The sequence below is a fragment of the Arachis hypogaea genome, chromosome 13, assembly GCF_003086295.3.
Source record: "Arachis hypogaea cultivar Tifrunner chromosome 13, arahy.Tifrunner.gnm2.J5K5, whole genome shotgun sequence".
NCBI classification, from domain to species: Eukaryota; Viridiplantae; Streptophyta; class Magnoliopsida; order Fabales; family Fabaceae; genus Arachis; species Arachis hypogaea.
Window position 1 is genome coordinate 78,206,565 of NC_092048.1, and position 11,839 is coordinate 78,218,403.

Sequence of the window (11,839 nt, forward strand, 5' to 3'; positions counted from 1 at the left end):
TTTTACATTCCGCAATTCTCATCTCAAATCTTGATTCCGCTCAACTAGAACACACTTCTAATCCGAATTGCTCACTCAACCAATCCTTGTGGGATTCGACCTCACTCTATTGTGAGTTTTTACTTGACGACGATAACCGGTGCACTTGCCGGAAGGAATTTTGCCGATCGTGCAATTTCCTAAATCGTAGCATAACACGTTTATGCGCATCAAGTTTATGGCGCCGTTGCCGGGGATTGGTTTTCGATTGACAATTCTCAAATTGGAAGCTAACTAGATTGAGCAATTTTCTCTTGCTTTGTTAATTCTGTTCTAAGATACTTGTTGAATTTTAATTTCTGCACTTGGTTACATGCTTTCCTTCTTTATGCCTTTAAATTCATGCAACTAACTCACTGACTCACTAACTGTTTGAATTAATTCCTCAATTGAGCTAACCATACTCTTCCATTAACCAAGAGTATTTTACTTGTTTGTGTTTGAGCTGTGTTCTTGTATGACAGGTAGGAGAGGAGAGACATCAACTCCTCCATATACCGAACCGAAAGGACCCTTCATAGACTTAGAAGGGAAGCAAGAGGGAAGAGAGTAGTGGGAGAAGAGGAATCTGAAGGAGAATCTGAGGACAATTTTGAGGAAGCTCTAGATCTCAACATGGATAGAGAAGTTCACAACCATGAGAGAGCTGATGGAAACAATGCCATTCCTGAGAGGAGGGTTCTTAGTTCATACATAAACCCAACCTCTGGGAATTGTGGTAGTAGCATCCAGAAACCACCCATTCAGGCCAACAATTTTGAGCTCAAGCCACAGCTAATATCATTGGTGGAAAATCATTGTTCCTTTGGAGGAAGTGCTAATGAAGACCCAAACCAACATCTCACAAATTCCTGAGAATTTGTGACACTGTGAAGTCCAATGGAGTCCAGGAAGATGCCTATAAACTGCTCTTGTTCCCATTTTCACTTAGGGACAAGGCAGCTAAGTGGCTGGAATCATTCCCAAGGGGGAGTCTAACCACATGGGATGAGGTGGAAGGCAAGTTTCTGGCACGTTTCTACCCTCCACAAAAGGTCAATAGGCTTCGATCTGAGGTCCAGACTTTTAGACAACAAGATGGTGAAACTCTCTACGAGGCATGGGAGAGATTCAAGGACTTGACAAGGAAATGCCCACCAAACATGTTCCATGATTGGGTGCAATTGCACATCTTCTATGATGGGCTCTCTTATGAATCAAGGAAGGCTGTAGACCATTCATCAGGAGGTTCATTGAACAGAAAAAGACTGTGGAAGAAGCCATTGAAGTGATCGAGACAGTGGCTGAGAATGAGTACTATTATGCATCAGAAAGGCACAACACTAAGGGAGTCATGGAGCTGAACCATGTTGATACAATTCTAGCCCAAAACAAGGTGTTTGCCAACAACTAGCAGAGCTTACCAGGCAATTAGAAACAAAGCAAGTGGCTGCAATACACACACAAGATCAAGAGGAAGTAGGCATTGAAGGAGGTGATTGGGATGAGGTTAACTATGTGGGAAACCAACAAAGGCAATCATATGATCCACACTCCAACACTTACAACCCAGGCTGGAGAAACCACCCAAACTTTGGGTGGGGAAACCAACAAACCCAACCACAAAACCACAAACCTTACAACCACAACCAACAAAACAATTCCACATACCAAAACTCCAACCAAAGATCATACCAAGCCACACAAAACACTTACCCCCAATCATCATATCATGGCCAAAATAATCAACATACCCAACCTAATCCGAACCAACAATTTCAAGATCAATTAAACCGGATGGAAGGAATGATGGCAACCATGAGCCAAGACATAATTGAATTGAAGAGCTTCAGGGATGATGTGAGAACTACCTTAAGAAACCATGGTGAAAAATCAAGAGGATGGAATCTCAAGTAGGAGAGCTATCTCAACAGGCACCCAAATCAACTGCAGTGTTCCCTAGTGACACAGAAAAGAATCCTAAGGGGAACAAAAGAGAGTAAGATGGGAAGAGTGCAAGGCCATCACCATATTGAAGGAAGTCTCAGAAGAAGAAGGAATCAGGTCCTCAAGCAGGAACCAGAAATCTTGAAGAAGTGTGGAAGAAGTTAAGCAGGAAGTGGAACTGAGCAAGCCAAGGATCTGCAAAAAGGCATGATGGAAGTATACCAACCAAAAGCACCATTTCCTGAGAGGTTAGGAGGAGGTGAAAAAAGGAAAACCTATTCAAGGTTTCTAGAGACATTTAACTCTCTGCATGTCAATATTCCCTTTCTTGAGATTCTTCATCAAATGCCCACACACATCAAGTATTTAAAGGAATTGTTAAGCAAGAAAAGAGTTTTGAAGGGAGGACAAACGGTAACAATGAACAAAGAATGCAGTGCTCTCATCAAGAAGGACACACTCTCTAAGAAAACGGACCCAGGAAGTTTTCATATCCCTTGCATCATAGGGGAAACAAAAATTGACAGAGGATTCTGTGATCTAGGAGCTAGCATAAATGTGATGCCTCTAACTCTTATGAAGAGGCTACAACTGAATGAGGTGAGATCCACTGATGTAATCATACAACTGGCTGACAAAACTCAGAAGCAAGCTGAAGGGGTAGTTGAAAATGTGCTGGTGAAAGTGGGAGATTATTATTTCCCCACAGACTTTGTCATTGTGGACATGGAGGAAAGCTATTTACACCCTATCATTCTGGGCAGACCATTTCTAGCCACTACTAGAGCGCTCATAGATGTAGAACAAGGAGAGCTAATTCTGAGAATACATGATGAACAGCTCATTTCAAAGTCTTCAAACCTGCATCTGAGCCTGAACCAGAATCTGAAAAGCCTAAAGATGATAGTAGCCATCCGTGTTTGGAGGAAAGTAATCCAGCAGCTGAGACTCTAAAACAGTCATTGGAAGGCAAACAAGAGTTGCAAGAGTTAGAGCCACAAGAATCAGTGGAAACAGATCAGAAGGATCCTCCTGACATAAAGGTCAATGAAGAAATCCTCAAGAGAAAGGGAAGAGTGATAGGGAGATTGCCAAGAGGATGGAGAAACAAGAAAATTCCCACTGAAGGTTTTTCTCCGGGAGATAAAGTGATCTCAAGTCATTATCTGCCAATCCCACCTGGCCTCAAGACCATTCCTTCCCAGCTCCCTCAAGTGTTCACAATCAAGAAAGTTCTTTCTATGGAACATTTAGAGGTCATGAATGAATCAAGAGGGGACGTTTTCATAGTGAGAGGAGAGGACGTCAAGCACTACAATCCACCCTAACAAGGGACAACCGTCAAGCTAGTGACGTTAAAGAAGCGCTTCATGGGAGGCAACCCATGTTTTTAGTATCCTTAATCTTTAGTGCTTTGCTTTACATCTAATAAAGATGGTTTCTTATGCATGAACTTGAATCCTCAGGACAACTATTGATTAAGTGCACTAAACCGTGCATGTAAATTACAATTGGTCTCTAAGTTTGGTGTGCCTGATGGCACTCCCAAATCTTACTCAAATTGAATTCCATCTTTCATTCAAGGTGCACAACCAAACATTAAGTTTGGTGTTCTTTTTGAACACAGTTTATGAAAAGCAAGAAGTTCCTCTGGATTTCAAAATTCATGACAAGTATACCATTCACATGTTTTAATGCTTTAGTTTCAATTACTTAGGGTAGTCACTTTGTTTAGAATCAAAGAGCCAAGGTGACTATGATTTATTAGAATATGCACACTCATTAAGGACAACCAATATGGATTTCATGTCATCAGGAGACTTAACCAAAAACTAAGTTTGGTGTCCAAATAATAAGTGTGCATACATGTAGAAGTCACGGCTATAAGCTCATAAAGACAAGCATTGATTTACATGTGCAAATACTATTCATAATTCACATGGACCGAAAAATGATAGCAAATTTGTTTGTTTGTGCAGGTACAAAAGAAAAGACAAAAATGGAGGAAAAAGACAAAGGGAGGTACGTGCTTGGTCAAAAAGAAAATTCATAAATCTTTGAAACTAACACATGGGAAAAGGAAGTTCTGCAAGAAAAGAAAGCTACATGTACAACCTAATGCATCCAGAATACTTCCAAGAAAATGAAAAGCCAATCGTCCTTATCTACAATTCATATATTTACCATCAAGCCACCCTTCACAAACCACCCTAGCCGTTCATTTTTCACTCATGGGCACTATAAAGAACCACTTGGGGAACGAGTCCCACACCATCAATCCTCCTTCATACACTTTTTCCTTCATCATAGCATAACCATCTCTTGCCGAAAACAATCTCACCACACCTCCAACAACACTTCTTGCTTCACCTTGTCAACTTTAGTTGTCACTTACCAAACTAAAAAAATGGCAGCTTCATCTAGCCACAAAAGAAGAAAAGACAAGCAGCCAATGGAGGAAAACAGGGGATTCGATGCATGGAGATACAGATCAGTGTTCCATGAGATTCAAGCCGAATGGATGAGACCTAAAACGGTACTAGCTGAGGTCCCCTTTGAACTTGAAAAGGATGAGTTCCCAGGTGTTTGGGAAAAGATCAAAAAGAGGAAGTGGGAGCTCCTAACTAAGCCAATCACTAGAATCAACATCAACTTGGTGAAGGAGTTTTATGCAAATGCAGTAAGGGAGGATCAAACCAAGAACCCCACATACAAAAGCTATGTGAGAGGGGTGGAAGTTGACTTCAGTCCCAAAGCAATCATGAAAACTCTTGGCCTGAAAAACATACATTTCAGCCAAGCAAGTTATGAAGAAAGGATGAGAGGAGAACCTGACTATACAACTATTGCTGAAGACCTTTGTGCCATCAGAGCTGAATGGGTGAGAAAAACAAGAGGGGCTCCAAGAGTCTTGAGAAGGGGAGACCTAACACCTGAAGCTAAAGGGTGGTATGCAATAGTTAGGAGATCCATCCTACCCACTGCAAACTCTTCAGAAATAGTCCCTAAAAGAGCCATCTTGCTACATTGCATTATGGTTGGAGGAGAGATCAAAGTTCATAAACTCATTGCTGAACAGATACAAGAGTTTAGTGAGAAAAGTGACCCTGAATCCTGGCTTCATTTCCCTAGCACCATCATTAGACTATGCATCGATGCCCAAGTACCACTTGAGGATGAAAGACCTAATTGGCTATATCCTGGGCTGGCCATAACTGCACACAGAATGACTCTTGGCCCAACTCCTCCAAGACATACAAGAAGAAGAAATGAAGAAGGGCAACAAGTGGAAGCCGAGCAAGAAGCAGAACAAGAAAGACAGGAAGGAGAAGACAGAGAAGAAGAGCAAGAAGAGCAAGCAACTCCTGAAAGAAGACAACGAATTCCCAGAGACCCCATGGATATGAGCAGAATGCAGGAAATCATGGAAGGAATGTCTCAACAATACATGAGGTCTCAGGAAAGACAAGAAGACTTTCATCTAAAAATGATGGATATGCAAAGGAACTTTGAATCAAGATTCTTTGATCTGCAAAGGGAACAAAATCTACACTTACAGGAATCCTTCAGCCACATATGCCAACACCAAGATGCCAATGTCTTGGCAATCAAGGAAGCCACCACTTTACAGAATGCAAGATACTCAGTCCAAGCTGACTACAACATCAGTTCGCAAATCAAGCTTAACTACATAGGGGAACATCTACACAAGATGGACCCAGCATTCCCAGCTTATGATGAGTATTTCAAAGGGAGGAAAGAAGGAGAAATAAACAAGGCAATGATCCTTGAAAAAGGAGTGGAAGAAACGATGAAAAAGGCTGGATTCTGGAAAAAGCTCATAAGAAAAGACAAAGGAAGCACAAGTGGTCAAAAAGAGGCAGGAAGCAAGAAGAAGCAGGATCCCAAGAATTAAGAAGAACCAAGCAATAAATAAGAGGTGGTCTCGTTCCTTAATAATCAAATGATAATTGGTGAATTGTCTTTATGAACGTGTTTTCATCATAAGTCATTTAAGTGTTAGGTGGAGTCTTTTTTATGAGTCGTTTTTTTTAGTATGTGTGTTTGTTAAGTGCTTTGAATAAAGTGAATGCCTAGATGTTTGGATATAACTTCACCTTCTTAAACAAGTGCGTGCCATGCTTGTTCTGTTTCAAAAATAAAAGAAAAGTTTGAACAAAAGTAACTTGGCTAAATTAGTGACAAATCAAGTAGAATTAAGTGGTGGTATGCATGCTTGATTGTTTAGTCACATCACTAAAATTAGAGTGTAGAATTATCATTTTTTATGTAGAAGTAAAAATTGTCTATGGATCTTGATGAATAAATGTCTTTGGCCATGAAAAAGAAAGAAAAAGGAAAAGAAAAAGCCACGGAAAAAGGCAACCAAAAAGCAAAAAAATTGAGAAAATAAGCTAGGCACCAATGGTTTGAACTTCTGAGACAAATGCCTGTGGTGTTTATGTATTAAGGATATGCTTGGATGAATAGGTTCTGAGGAGTGTTTCAACACTTGGTAACTTGGGTTAACTAACCCGGGATTATCAACCAAAAGTCCATTATCAAGAGCAACCTAAATACAAAACATTTAGTCACACAAAGAGGTGCTGGGCACCAATGTCTCAAGAAGAAATGTGAACTAAAATGCCTAAAGTGGATATGTGTAGTGCACTGTTAAGAAAAAGAAAATGCCAAAGGCTTGTGCAACACATGACACTAAGCAAACAAGGAGCAAAAGAAGCTCCAAGAAAAAGAAAAGAAAAACAAAAAAAGAAAAGTGCCAAAGACATAAGAATAACAGGAGTCCATAGCAATTTTTGATGGATGCAATGAAAAAGTGATAATCCTACCTGATAAGTATGAAAAAGTGATGCTGCAACTTTCTGCATAAAACCCTTCTGATGAACTTCAAATGCTTGCTAATATAGCCAATGTAATTACTTTCTGTTCATACTTTCTTCTCAAATAACTCAGGACTTGCTTAGGGACAAGCAAGTATTAAGTTTGGTGTTGTGATGCCAAGGCATCATAGGCTAGTTTCACTAGCATTTTTCTGTTAGTTTTAGTTGTTTTATGCATTTTCTTGAGCTTAAAGTAACCAAAAATGGTTAAATGAAGAACAAAGTAATGAACCATCCAAACAATATGATTTTGATGCAAATTCCATGAGTTTTAGTTGTATTACTTAAATGCTATGAATGAAAGATTTCTCATGAAATTTTGCAAGACTTTGATGCAATTGTTTGGATGATTTCAGGGAAGAAGAGGCTAAGCAAGGAAGCAACAAAATCAATAAAGGAAGCTTGAATATCACATGTGGAGTTTAAGTTCCAGTTTAAGCCTAAACTGGAGCTTAAACGCCAAAATCATGAAGGATAAGAAATGCTGGGATTGAAGTTTAACCTCCAGTTTGACCTCAAACTGGAGGTTAAACGCCAGAATGAAAAGCCTCACTTAAGGAGCATTCCACGTTTAACCTCCAGTTTGACCTCAAACTGGAGGTTAAACGCCAGAATGAGTATGCCACCCAGGGAGGAGTTCCACGTTTAACCTCCAGTTTGACCTCAAACTGGAGGTTAAACGCCAGAACCAGGAAGAGTACCAGGGGCCATTCCACGTTTAAGCTCCAGTTTGACTCAAACTGGAGCTTAAACGTGTTCGATAGTTTTTTCACTCCAGGGTTGCTCTCTCCATCTCCACGTTTAACCTCCAGTTTGACCCCAAACTGGAGGTTAAACGTGTTCGACACCTCCAGGGCCACCATTCCAAGCTTCCACGTTTAACCTCCAGTTTGACCTCAAACTGGAGGTTAAACGTGTTCGACACCTCCAGGGCCACCATTCCAAGCTTCCACGTTTAACCTCCAGTTTGACCTCAAACTGGAGGTTAAACGTGTTCGACCTCCAGTATGCCTCCACCCTTTCCACGTTTAACCTCCAGTTTGACCTCAAACTGGAGGTTAAACGTGTTCGACCTCCAGGGCTGCCCTTCCTATCTCCACGTTTAAGCTTCAGTTTAACCTTAAACTGAAGCTTAAACGTGTTCGACTACATGACTCTCCAGGGCTACCTTCTTCCATTTCCACGTTTAAGCTTCAGTTTAACCTTAACTGAAGCTTAAACGTGCTTCTACAAATGGCCTCACTGGAAGTGTCTGGCGTTTAAGTTGCAGTTTAAGCTTAAACTACAACTTAAACGCCACTCTTGAAAAGGGTTTCTGGGCCAAAAATATTGTGATTTAAGTTAGTCTTTGAGCACAATTATTAACTTAAACTTACTTTGGTATGAAACCCAATTGAATATCATGGTTTATGGGATTGGGCCTGAAGGATTGATGAGTTTGAAATCTCAATTTATTGAGTCATGTGTCATTATTTGATTATCACTAAGTTGGCTCAATAAATGTTACAGGATCTGGATCAACAACCTCATCAAGATTATGGATCATAAACCCAAGGCAAAAGGAAAGCAAGGAGAGGCCTCAAAGCCCAAGAAGCACAACTGAAGCTCAATATAGAAAGTGTATAAATAGGATAGAAGTTAAGTTAGAGAGGACTTACTTTCACTTTTAGCTAGTTTCTTTTCTTTGTAATTGAATTCAGAGCTATGATTCACTAAACCCCTTTCATTGGGTTAGGGAGCTCTATTGTAATTCAATGAATCAATAATAGTTTATCTTCTTCTTCAATCTTTTCTCTTGAATTTTGTTAGAAAGCTTCTCGATCTAATTCCATTGAGTAGTTGTCTTGGGAAAGAAACTACTCATACTTGGAATCCTTCGGAGCCTTGGGAAAGGAATGGAGGATTCATGCTAGAGAAGCTTTCTCACAGTGGATTGGATTGGGGTTTGGATGGATATTGTGACATGTAATCCTACCAAATTGTGGTTCATGAAATTGTGTGGTATAATCAGTGATCAAGCATCATCTCTTCTTATGAACATTTAAACCAAGGGATTGGGAATTTGTTTGTTTTTAGAGAGCATTGGTGAGCCAAGGAATTGGGATCCAATCATATAAGATTGCCAAGCAAAATTCAATGAATGCATTGGTTGAGGAAGAGATTTACATGTTTTGATTCGGAGATTTCAATATCTCCTAAACCCAATGAATTCCCCATTTCTGATTTCCACTTTCTCTTTACATTCTGCAATTCAATTCTTGCAATCATCCCCATTCCCTTTTAATTTCAGCAATTTACATTCTGCTCTTTAATTCATGCAATTTAAGATTCAGCCATTTAATTTTCTTGTCATTTACTTTTCCCGCCAATTTTACATTCCGCAATTCTCATCTCAAATCTTGATTCCGCTCAACTAGAACACACTTCTAATCCGAATTGCTCACTCAACCAATCCTTGTGGGATTCGACCTCACTCTATTGTGAGTTTTTACTTGACGACGATAACCGGTGCACTTGCCGGAAGGAATTTTGCCGATCGTGCAATTTCCTAAATCGTAGCATAACACGTTTATGCGCATCAAGTTTATGGCGCCGTTGCCGGGGATTGGTTTTCGATTGACAATTCTCAAATTGGAAGCTAACTAGATTGAGCAATTTTCTCTTGCTTTGTTAATTATGTTCTAAATACTTGTTGAATTTTAATTTCTGCACTTGGTTACATGCTTTCCTTCTTTATGCCTTTAAATTCATGCAACTAACTCACTGACTCACTAACTGTTTGAATTAATTCCTCAATTGAGCTGACCATACTCTTCCATTAACCAAGAGTATTTTACCTGTTTGTGTTTGAGCTGTGTTCTTGTATGACAGGTAGGAGAGGAGAGACATCAACTCCTCCATATACCGAACCGGAAAGGACCCTTCATAGACTTAGAAGGGAAGCAAGAGGGAAGAGAGTAGTGGGAGAAGAGGAATCTGAAGGAGAATCTGAGGACAATTTTGAGGAAGCTCTAGATCTCAACATGGATAGAGAAGTTCACAACCATGAGAGAGCTGATGGAAACAATGCCATTCCTGAGAGGAGGGTTCTTAGTTCATACATAAACCCAACCTCTGGGAATTGTGGTAGTAGCATCCAGAAACCACCCATTCAGGCCAACAATTTTGAGCTCAAGCCACAGCTAATATCATTGGTGGAAAATCATTGTTCCTTTGGAGGAAGTGCTAATGAAGACCCAAACCAACATCTCACAAAATTCCTGAGAATTTGTGACACTGTGAAGTCCAATGGAGTCCAGGAAGATGCCTATAAACTGCTCTTGTTCCCATTTTCACTTAGGGACAAGGCAGCTAAGTGGCTGGAATCATTCCCAAGGGGGAGTCTAACCACATGGGATGAGGTGGAAGGCAAGTTTCTGGCACGTTTCTACCCTCCACAAAAGGTCAATAGGCTTCGATCTGAGGTCCAGACTTTTAGACAACAAGATGGTGAAACTCTCTACGAGGCATGGGAGAGATTCAAGGACTTGACAAGGAAATGCCCACCAAACATGTTCCATGATTGGGTGCAATTGCACATCTTCTATGATGGGCTCTCTTATGAATCAAGGAAGGCTGTAGACCATTCATCAGGAGGTTCATTGAACAAGAAAAAGACGTGGAAGAAGCCATTGAAGTGATCGAGACAGTGGCTGAGAATGAGTACTACTATGCATCAGAAAGGCACAACACTAAGGGAGTCATGGAGCTGAACCATGTTGATACAATTCTAGCCCAAAACAAGGTGTTTGCCAAGCAACTAGCAGAGCTTACCAGGCAATTAGAAACAAAGCAAGTGGCTGCAATACACACACAAGATCAAGAGGAAGTAGGCATTGAAGGAGGTGATTGGGATGAGGTTAACTATGTGGGAAACCAACAAAGGCAATCATATGATCCACACTCCAACACTTACAACCCAGGCTGGAGAAACCACCCAAACTTTGGGTGGGGAAACCAACAAACCCAACCACAAAACCACAAACCTTACAACCACAACCAACAAAACAATTCCACATACCAAAACTCCAACCAAAGATCATACCAAGCCACACAAAACACTTACCCCCAATCATCATATCATGGCCAAAATAATCAACATACCCAACCTAATCCGAACCAACAATTTCAAGATCAATTAAACCGGATGGAAGGAATGATGGCAACCATGAGCCAAGACATAATTGAATTGAAGAGCTTCAGGGATGATGTGAGAACTACCTTAAGAAACCATGGTGAAAAACTCAAAAGGTTGGAATCTCAAGTAGGAGAGCTATCTCAACAGGCACCCAAATCAACTGCAGTGTTCCCTAGTGACACAGAAAAGAATCCTAAGGGGGAACAAAAGAAGTAAGATGGGAAGAGTGCAAGGCCATCACCATATTGAAGGAAGCTCAGAAGAAGAAGGAATCAGGTCCTCACAGCAGGAACCAGAAATCTTGAAAGAAGATGTGGAAGAAGTTAAGCAGGAAAGTGGAACTGAGCAAGCCAAGGATCTGCAAAAAGGCATGATGGAAGTATACCAACCAAAAGCACCATTTCCTGAGAGGTTAGGAGGAGGTGAAAAAAGGAAAACCTATTCAAGGTTTCTAGAGACATTTAATTCTCTGCATGTCAATATTCCCTTTCTTGAGATTCTTCATCAAATGCCCACACACATCAAGTATTTAAAGGAATTGTTAAGAAAGAAAAGAGTTTTGAAGGGAGGACAAACGGTAACAATGAACAAAGAATGCAGTGCTCTCATCAAGAAGGACACACTCTCTAAGAAAACGGACCCAGGAAGTTTTCATATCCCTTGCATCATAGGGGAAACAAAAATTGACAGAGGATTCTGTGATCTAGGAGCTAGCATAAATGTGATGCCTCTAACTCTTATGAAGAGGCTACAACTGAACGAGGTGAGATCCACTGATGTAATCATACAACTGGCT

General features: G+C 40.5%; 2 non-coding genes across 2 annotated transcripts; both read right to left on the reverse strand.

Moving 5' to 3' along the window:
* Positions 1 to 1,079: 1,079 nt before the first annotated feature.
* On the reverse strand, positions 1,080 to 1,183 carry LOC112739778 (small nucleolar RNA R71). The gene has a single exon (XR_003170718.1). It is a non-coding gene; the product is annotated as a small nucleolar RNA R71 (small nucleolar RNA).
* Positions 1,184 to 10,315: 9,132 nt separating this feature from the next.
* Positions 10,316 to 10,419, reverse strand: LOC112739779 (small nucleolar RNA R71). The gene has a single exon (XR_003170719.1). It is a non-coding gene; the product is annotated as a small nucleolar RNA R71 (small nucleolar RNA).
* Between the last annotated feature and the right edge of the window lie 1,420 nt (positions 10,420 to 11,839).